The 10772-nt window shown below is 46.2% G+C and overlaps 1 pseudogene; it reads left to right on the forward strand.

The window, feature by feature from the left end:
- Window positions 1–10027: 10027 nt before the first annotated feature.
- LOC126459641 (5S ribosomal RNA) lies at window positions 10028–10145 on the forward strand (annotated as a pseudogene).
- Window positions 10146–10772: the final 627 nt, after the last annotated feature.

Below are 10772 nucleotides of genomic sequence, written 5' to 3' on the forward strand. Positions count from 1 at the left end.
AGCTTCTGGGTATTCTTTTTACCATAATGATTTTACAGAAGTTGCAGTATACAAGGCCACTTCTAGATATCATTTCCCACGTCGAGTCCGATAACAGTCTGCTATCATTCCGCGAATTTTGCCGCCAAATGCGTTACGTTGGTTCAGTACGCCGAAGAAGCGGGTTAGTCAAACAGAGAGTCGGTTCTTTTTAGAGCTTACCCTGACAGTTATTCCGCTCAACATGGAATGAATTTCTGTCACCAAACAAGACCTAGTTGTAGAATTAATGTATATTCCAGATACTATAATTTCTATTCTCATTCATTAGTGCCAGCTGACATTATAAAGACAGTTTTAAAATTTGGCTACATTGATTGTGTCAGTACGATGAAAGTTCATGAAGTAACTGACATAATGAAAATTCATAAGGTAATGTAAAACTGTTACCTTACTATGCGTGTTTATTGATTTTCTATACTGATCTTAGCTTTGGTACATTAGGCTTTACCTCATTTATTTGTTGCTAACTATAAGACATTTTGAATTAAACTGTTATATTTTCTTGTAGTGAATTCTGATCAGTAGGCAGAAGTTATTCAAGAACCCAACGACTGTGAGCATCATTATGAGTGACATTTCTTAATCGCTTTTGCGTTACGTGTTACAAATTAGTACATCAATATTTTTTAAACGATTCCATTCAGTGCTACGATAATTAACTATCAATCATTTTATAATTTCTTGCTTTTTCAGTTGAGTTCAAGCACATGCATTGACAGTTGTCGCCTACATATGTTACAGTAATTATTACGTAATTTCAATCTGAACCAGACATAGTCAATTTCATAGCTCTTTAAACGGACTGGGGACCATTTTGTTCCACTTAATAATCACAGTTTCTTATTTAATAATAAACTCAGCTAAGTAAACAAAATTAATCAACACAGTTGTTCATTTTTCGAACGTTAGTAGTGCAGCATATTTAATGACATCACAACTTCCAGTACTATGCTTGTCTGCATTCTATCGGTTCGTTTTTCTAGGAAGTCAGAGACGTCAGAAATTTAGGCAGAGTGTACACTGTTTATTACTAATTATAACGAAAAGTGTAGGCAGGCTATGAACTCATGAGGTTAGAAAAGTAAAACCTTTATCAACACTTTTGTGACATCCGTTTATGAACACCGGAAATGTGTTAGTAGGCTTTTTAGTGTCTGAACCTTATGACTTGAGTTTGCCAAACTGATTATGAGAGCATTGCCTCTCAAAACACGATGTGTAGGCCATAAAACAGTCGGATACTTTCAGCTGAATCGTTTTCGTTTCGGTGTGGTGATGCAAGCTGTAGTGTTGACAGAAGATCCAACACTGTGTTGCTAGAGGAGACCGAAATGCACGCGTTTAATTACACGCTGACTGGCATGAGGTCTGGAACAGTTAAGGGAATTAATAGTAGCAAATAAAGTACGTAGTTGATATAATACTTAACTTTAATCCGCAATTGGTGTACATCGCTCTTGACGGTACATGTTATAATCTCAATATCAAATGCTATGGCGCCTTGCTAGGTCGTAGCAAATGACGTAGCTGAAGGCTATGCTAACTATCGTCTCGGCAAATGAGAGCGTAGTTGTCAGTGATCCATCTCTGGCTAAGTCGGCTGTACAACTGGGGCGAGTGCTAGGAAGTCTCTCCAGACCTGCCGTGTGGTGGCGATCGGTCTGCAATCACTGACAGTGGCGACACGCGAGTCCGACGTATACTAATCGACCGCGGCCGATTTAAAGGCTACCACCTAGCAAGTGTGGTGTCTGGCGGTGACACCACATTCCTCCCCCGCAAATCGGCGTACGGTGGTGTTATAAGGCTTCCGCCCGCCGTGGGGAGGACCCCATGGTGACGTATGCGACGAGGTGGGGAGCCTAACAACAGGCGAGGCTGTGCCACCCGCACCCGGCCATTCGCTCCGAGGGGAGCTAGGAAACGCCTGAAAATCTAGTCCAGAGTGCACGCCAACATACGGTGTATGCGCCCGGAAAGAGACAGGAGGGGCCGAAGATTCGACCTCCATCATCGGGGCGGGGCAGCCGACGAGCGAAGACGACATCTGGTCCGAAGCGGGCACGAGGTCCATGTCGGAGGACAGCTGGTCACGGGAAGCGATCGGCGGCGCGTGACCCAGGGAGGCGCTTGGCGGCTGCAGCGAAGCGTCCACTGCGGTCGTCGCCGGCGGGAGAACAGGCGGCGGCGTCGGCGACGCGTCGCCATGGGGCAAAATTGAAGGCAGCGTCGGTAACATCTGGGGATGAGGCGAGCCAGTAGATGGGTCCCCAGGGCGCTGACCGGACGGCACCGTCGCTGAAAGCAGACGGGGAGCGGCAGAACCCGTGCGACGACAGAGGCGCAGCTGATTGATATGCCGACGCACCTCACCAGAGGCCCCACAAAACCAAATACTTAGCGCGGCCAAGGCAGCGAAGAATGCGCCCTGCGAACCAACGCTGTGAACCTCGATAGTTGCGATAGTATACAACGTCGCCTGGAGGAAAAGCAGGCGTCTGCCGCTGCACAGGAACCTGATGCGGCGGATGCAGCAAAGACATCAAGGTTCGATGAGGACGACCGTGGGGCAACTCAGCCGGCAAGCGACCATCTCGGGGCTGAGAGCGATACGAAGACAAAAAGAGCAATAACGCGTCCTCCCGAGAATGCAACTCTTTGAACTTCAACTTCTGTGACTTGAAAGTCAGGACCAATCGTTCAGCGGCACCGTTTGACTGAGGCGAAAACGGCGCGGATGTCAGATTTTGAAAACCATTGGCCTTGCAGAATGACAGAAATTCTGCGGACATGAATTGTGGGCCATTGTCGGAAATAATAGTCTGTGGAAGACCTTCAATGCAAAAGATAGCAGGTAACGCTTGGATGGTGGCAGATGACGTCGTGGAAAACATCCGGACAACAAAAGGAAAATTACTGAAAGAATCTACTACAACCAACCATCGAGCATTCCAGAATGAACCAGCAAAATCTATGTGTAAGCGTCGCCAAGGGGAAGTGGCTTTTGGCCATGCAAAGAATTTCCGCGTTGGTGCGGATTGTTGTTCGGCACACGCCATGCAAGAAGAGCACATTTTCGTAATTGCAGCATCGATTCAGAACCAAAAACAGTGCTGACGAACAAGTTGTTTCGTTCTCACTATACCCCAATGTCCTTGGTGGAGAAGCCGTAAGACAGAGGACTGTAACGAACGTGGGACCACGACCCGGGACTAATCATTATCAGAACGCAACAGCAAAACACCACGTCGAACAAAAAGTCTCTCCTTGTGAGCAAAAAATCGGCGAACCAACGGATCCTCGATCCGTGACTTTGACAAGGGCCATTGAGTAGCAACAAAACGCAAAACGGTAGCAAGGACAGGGTCAGCAGCTGTGGCTGTAGCCACACGACGAAAATCGATCGGAAACGATTCGACCACGTCATCGGTTTCCGAATCAATGAACATGCAAGCAAGTTCGGAAGAATCGAATGCTCTATCCTTAGCAACAGGCAAACGGGACAACGCATCGGCGTTTCCGTGCTTAGCAGTGGACCAATACAAGATATCGTAGCGGTACTGCAAGAGGAAAATAGACCAGCGAATGAATTTCTGCGCTGTACGTGGAGGTACAGGCTTGTTCGGAAGAAAAAGTGACGTCAAATGTTTGTGGTCTATGATGATTGTAAAGTGACGACCATAAAAGAAATCATGAAACTTAGCAACACCAAAGACGAAAGCCAAAGCTTCTTTCTCGATCTGTGAATAATTTCTTTGTGCAGACGAGAGCAATTTGGACGCAAAGGCAATAGGGCGATCATGCGATCCATCTTTGTGCGCAAGCACAGCACCGATCCCGAAATCTGATGCATCTACCATCAACAAAAGGGGTTTCCGGGGATCGAATGACGTAAGGCAAGTATTGGAAAGCAACGCCGATTTCAACTGGCGAAAGGCGCGTTCGCATTCCGTAGTCCAGACGAACGGAACACCTTTACGGCGTAAGCGATGAAGTGGAGCTGAAATGGAAGAGGCATGGGGAACATATTTGTTGTGATAATTAATTTTTTCCAGCACACTCTGTAGCTGCTTCAAATTCTGCGGCGAAGGCAAGTCCTGTATGGCACGGAGGTCCTCTGGACTCGGATGTATGCCTTGTGCATTGATTACATGTCCCAAATATGGTAAGTCACGAGCAAAAAATATTTGTCCTTCCGCAAGCGAAGATCATTTTGTCGCAAGACCTGAAATAATGTTCTGAGATTGGCTAAATGTTCTTCTTCCGTCTTTCCGGAAAGCACAATATCGTATAGATAGTTTGCTGCAGTAGGGACCGACTCACAAACAGTTTGCAGATATTGCTGAAACAAGGCGGGGGCAGATGCACTCCCGAATGGCAGTCTTTTGAATCGGTACAAACCAAGATGCGTGTTAAACACCAAGACGCGCTGGGACTCGTCGTCCACTGGTATTTGCAAGTACGCATCTGCTAGGTCCAACTTAGAAAAATATTTACCCGGGCACAGTTTGTCAAAAAGATCTTCTGGGCGGGGTAAAGGAAAAGTTGCAATCACTAGTTGTGGATTCACCATTGCCTTGAAGTCCACACAAAGTCTCAATTTTCCGGAAGGTTGTGTCAAAATTACTAAGAGTGCTGCCCAGAGAGAAGCCTGCACACGTTAAATCACACCTTGTGATTCCAAATCGTGTAATGTTCGTGCTACCTCATCACGCAATGCGTGGGGAACATTGCGCGCTCTGAAAAATTTCGGTTGCGCGTTGACTTTCAGTTCCAAATGTGCTTTATAGTTCTTAGCGCAACCTAGGCCCAGTGCAAAAATGTCTGCAAATTCCTCACAGTGACGAAAAACACTGTCTGAAGGCACATTCTGGTTCACTGATAGGACCTGATTGACTATAGACAAGTTAAACAACAGAAATAAATCTAAACGAAACAAGTTTACTGCAGAAGAAGAACGAAGGATGTAAAAAGACACAAGTTTTGTTTGTCCCTTGTATGTTGCAAGAAGGCTGCACTGTCCTAACACAGGGATATTCTGACCGGAATAACTATTTAATGTAACATTTGCGGCACGCGACGGAGGTGTGCCCAGTTGTATGTAGGTGTCTTTATTGATCAATGAAACTGCAGCTCCGATATCGAGCTGGAATGGGAGCACGTTGCCATTAATGTCCAAGTCTACAAAAAGTTTATTGTCCTGCTGACGACAAGAGCGACTGTCTCGTGCAACGTGAACAGACACTGGTACAGAAGCACTTGCGACTTGACGTGATTTCTGTCGACAGCGACGTACACTATTTGTGGGATGAACACGGTCACTGATGGAGAAAGTAGCACTGGGAAAAGTGGAATTAACTACATGAATAGCCATGGGCGAAGGTCTACGTGCCTGAGTATTCCTGGTTCGATTCCGAAGCGAAGCAAAGGGCCTGGAATGGTCGTGAGTGTCTGATTTGAGCTTTTTCTGGCAAACACTCTGAACATGTCCTTTTTTATTACAGAAAAAGCAAATAGCTTGGCGTGATGGGCAATTCTCACGTGAATGTCTAGTAGCACACCGCGGGCAGGATTTTAGCGCTGCATTTGCGTGATTGCGTGGCACATTTAGCGGAGAGCTTGGCGGCAGCTGCGCGGACGGGTGCGAGGGCTGTTTACCATTCTGTGCAGCTCGCCCGGCGGGCCGGTTAATGTGACACACTGCTGGCGAAGTTTCAAATGATTCCTGAGCAAACTCAAGTGTGTCTTGCCTATCCAATATGTCCATCACTTGTTGAAGGGAGGGATTGACTAGTGTCAAAATCTGTTCCCTTATACGAACATCAGAAATGTTCCGTGCAATTGCATCACGTACCATAGTATCTGAAAAAGGGAGGCCACATTCACACTCAAAAGCACAATCCCTAGTAAGGCCTTGCAAAGTTGCAACCCACTCCCTATTAGTTTGACCGGCTGTACGTTTTGTACGAAACAACGTATACCTTTTTGCAACGACATTGACTGATTCCTTGAAATATGCATCTAATGCCGACAAAATTTCGTCGTAGGACAGAGTTGCTACGTCGCGTTGGGGAAATAATTTCACTATCACTCAGTACGTGTGGACGCCTACACAGGACAATAAGAAAGGCCGCTCGTTACCTTGAAATCTGTAGGCGGCGAGATGGAATCCAAATTGGCGTGACCACTCCGTCCAGCTTTCCAGTGCCACATCAAAATGACGAAAAGGTGGTGCAACTGCATGTTGTGGCTGCGGCAGCGGTGGAGCGGCGGCTGCCGCATCGTTTTGCATTGCACGTTGACCCTGGACGAGCTGTCCAAGGGCATCCAATAACGCGTGCATCTGCTGATTCTGCAAGCGATAAAATTCGGACAGTACATCTGGAGATTGTGACGAAGCCATGACACAAGTAAATTAAGCAAGTAGAAAGAAGAAGACCCTTTGTATACTCGTCGCCAATATGTAGTGTTGGCAGAAGAGCCAACACTGTGTTGCTAGAGGAGGCCGAAATGCACGCGTTTAATTACACGCTGACTGGCGCGGGGTCTGGAACAGTTAAGGTAATTAATAGTAGCAAATAAAGTACATAGTTGATATAATACTTAACTTTAATCCACAACTGGTGTACATCGCTCTTGACGGTACATGTTATAATCTCAATATCAAATGCTATGGCGCCTTGCTAGGTCGTAGCAAATGACGTAGCTGAAGGCTATGCTAACTATCGTCTCGGCAAATGAGAGCGTAGTTGTCAGTGATCCATCTCTGGCTATGTTGGCTGTACAAATGGGGTGAGTGCTAGGAAGTCTCTCTAGACCTGCCGTGTGCGCTCGGTCTGCAATCACTGACAGTGGCGACACTCGGGTCCGACGTATACTAATGGACCGCGACCGACACCTAGCAAGTGTGGTGTCTGGCGGTGACACCACACAAGCCGAGCGCGTACAACGCTCGTTGCTTTCACAAAAAATCACATTGGAATATGGTGCACTGATGCAAGGCAAGCGTGTCTAATGCTCGTTGCTTTCACACTGAATATCAGGACAAACTAAGTTTTTTGATATAAAACGAGTAGGTGCAGTGTTCATTGCTTTGCCAAAGAAGTACGTTATCTCTGTAATAGATAACTGTGCAGAAGAACAACGCCGACACAGTGAAGTGTATCATTTGGGAATACAACCGATGATATTCGTTTCTAAAGGGCCATCTAACAGGGACAAGTAGCAGGACAGATTCCAGGATCTTGAAACCTAAGTTAAATCTGAGATTAACTCTTATTTATTTGCACTAATTATTGACATAATACACAATGAGATTAACAGGTACCGAAGTTCTGTATAGTTAAATTAAGTTACAAAGTGACGCTGACACAGTATGAAGTACCAAAAAACCGCGGAAACGCTGCATGGCGAAGTAAATAAGTAACAATTTTCACGGAATGTGGATTGCATTATCACAATCGCACTGTTTACATTTTCATATATGGCAACCATGCGCCAACCAAAACTAAACGGCACCTGAGATGATGCTCTCCCCACGGAGTCCCAGAATAGAGCGCCCAGTGTCCAAGTTCACCATACTAAACTCTCTACTCCCTTACAACTGTACATGGAGGAGATGCTGTTGTCAAAGTGATGGGTGAGAATTGTTACTAAGTTCGTGAGAAAACAGGGAGAAGTACACATGATTTCCATTCTTTTGTGTAGAAGAAATACATTTTTCAACACAAAGTTAGCGCTCAGCCAAAGAAGTATCTTCATCATTGTTCAAACTTACGCATGAGGAACACTGTCCACAGCGATGCAGTAGAATCGATTGAACCAAATTTTTAAACACAACTGACTCCGCCCTGCTGGCGAGATGGTGCTGTGGCATCTCAACCTTTGGAGTCGGGCAGAAAAGAAGAAACGCCTTACTCGATGCTTCTACGGAAGCTGTAGGGTAGGCACGGTGCACAGCGACCCGAGCGATGCAGGCGCCAGTCCAGCTTGCTATGGCCACAGACCAGTTCTGTGAACTGCCCATTCCCTCACAGCAGGCCTACCATGGAGAGCGCAGGGCAGGTTTCTCAGACGCTGTTGCTGTATACTCACTAGATAACTACGAAACAACTACATAAAAATAAAATTGTATCAAAATGGTTCAAATGGCTCTGAGCACGATGGGACTTAACATCTTAGGTCATCAGTCCCCTAGAACTTAGAACTACTTAAACCTAACTAACCTAAGGACATCACACAACACCCAGCCATCACGAGGCAGAGAAAATCCCTGACCCCGCCGGGAATCGAACCCGGGAACCCGGGCGTGGGAAGCGAGAACGCTACCGCACGACCACGAGATGCGGGAAAAATTGTATCACACAGCGATAAGTGAGATTAACGTAACATTATGACTGTGCAGTTACGTCAACACTTCACTCCCCAGAAATTGAATTAGAAGATAACTCTCAGCGAAGCGAAATTCTTTCGTTACAAAGTCGGGCAGCTGCAACTAACTCAAAAATCCACTATGATTGTGGTACCTTGAGTTAATACATAGATTATTTGTGTTAGCGAAAGAGTAGCTACGATAGGAATCTTTCTTCTGCGTACATGTTTACAAAAATCATTCACGGCTTGGGTTGTGGTGCAGGCTTGTAATAAACAATTGCCTTGACAGACTTAAAAATTAAAGAAAATTTTATCCTAAATAATGTGAAAATTTGTTAGTGTACAACATGAAGAAATATTGAAAAGGGATTTTACTTTCTACTTTTCCCGGACAAATTGAAAAAAGTGTATTTCCGCACATCATGATATTCTGATCATGCCTAAAGTTCTTCCATAATACACTCTAAGGTGAAAGAAAACACACATCACGAAGGAATTAGCCAAATGGGAAGGAAATCTGTAGATGTGAAGTACGTGTACAGACATACAAACGATTGAAGTGTCGGAAAAACTGGATGTTTTACTCAAACGGAAGAGCATCACAGAGTGAGCAAGTGAATAGCGCATTGGTCCACCTCTGGCTCTGATGCAGTCAGTTATTCAGCACGGTAGTGATTGGTGAGGTTGCCGAGCGCTGGTGGCAAGCGGGGTTCACTCAGCCCTTATGAGGCAAACGGAGGAGCTACTTGATTGAGAAGTAGCGGCTCTGGTCTCGAAAACTGACACATACGGCTGGGAGAGCGTTGTGCTGACCACATGGCCCTCCATATCCGCATCCAGTGACGCCTAGTCTCCTTAGGGATATCGCGCCAATGTTGTCTAATTGGTGCGTTGGATCGTCAAAATCCTGAGCTGGTTGGAGGGCCTTGCCAACAATGCTCCAACGGTTCTCAATTGGGAAGAGATCCAGCGACCTTGCTGGCCAAGGCTGAGTTTGACAATCACAAAGACAAACAACAGAATCTCTCTCAGTGTGCGGGCGAGCATTATCTTGTTGAAATGTAGACCCAAGATGGCTTCTCATGAAGGGCAACGAAACAGGGCATCGAATATAGTCGACGCAGCTCTGTGCTGTGCAGCCAAAACTGTCCTGCTATGACACAAATGGCACCCCAGACCACCAGTCGTGGTTGTCGAGCGGTGTGGTGGACGACATTCAGGTTGGCATTCCACTGCTGTCCAGGATGTCTTCAGACACGTCTTCGAAGCGGTACTCATCACTGAAGACTCTAGTCAACGATCTTGCAGGCTGAATGTCCTGATAGTACTATAGAATGGAGTTTTGGTTTAAAGAGGTCAATGGTAGTTGGTGCAAGAGGCTCTGTGAACTCATCTTCCTTTCTCTGAGCCGCCTATTAATGGTCCTCGTGGTCACTAAGGCACCAGATGCTCTGAGCACCTCACTGGCAAACGCTCGGGCATAACAGCTATCGTCTCCCAAGGCCGATCGCTCCTATCCAAATACAGAGTGATTTGCCTATTATTCCAACTAGCTTCTTTGAGCCCAGGTGTACATTCTCTCTCAAAAGCTGACATCTGTGTAAATTTTTCGGCCAACGGCCATGCCGCAGTGGTAGCACCAGTTCCCGTCAGATCATCGAAGTTAAGCGCTGTCGGGCTGGGCTAGCATTTGGATGGGTGACCATCCGGTCTGCCGAGCGCTGGTGGCAAGCGGGGTTCACTCAGCCCTTATGAGGCAAACGGAGGAGCTACTTGATTGAGAAGTAGCGGCTCTGGTCTCCAAAACTGACACATACGGCTGGGAGAGCGGTGTGCTGACCACATGGCCCTCCATATCCGCATCCAGTGACGCCTATGGGCTGAGGGTAACACGGCGGCCGGTCAGTACCGTTGAGCCTTCATGGCCTGTTCGGGAGGAGAGTGTACATTGTTCACCCACCTGTCTGTGAGACATAACTTCTGTCCAACTAAGTACACGACGTGAAATTCGCATAGACTTTATGCCATGGTATCGACATGTTCCCTGTTTACAAACCTTGACATTTGCGAAGAAAAATTACGCTGTTGCGTCACATATTCATCAGTCAGCCACCAAAGTTTACAATTTTCCATTTCCTATGGGTAACGCACTAACTGGAATAATTCGGTACGATTCCTTGCATAGGAGAGAGAGGTGGGCCTCCGAGTCAACTGACTTGCTCAGTATGTGAAGCTATTTCTCTTGAATAAATCATGAATTTTTTTCTGAAATTGAAATCGTTTGATGAAAGGAGGAAGACGTGTATTCAATATATGTGTCGTATGCAATGGCAGGCAAAGTGTGGGGGAAAAGCTTA

Source organism: Schistocerca serialis, chromosome 2 (genome assembly GCF_023864345.2).
Source record: "Schistocerca serialis cubense isolate TAMUIC-IGC-003099 chromosome 2, iqSchSeri2.2, whole genome shotgun sequence".
NCBI lineage: Eukaryota > Metazoa > Arthropoda > Insecta > Orthoptera > Acrididae > Schistocerca > Schistocerca serialis.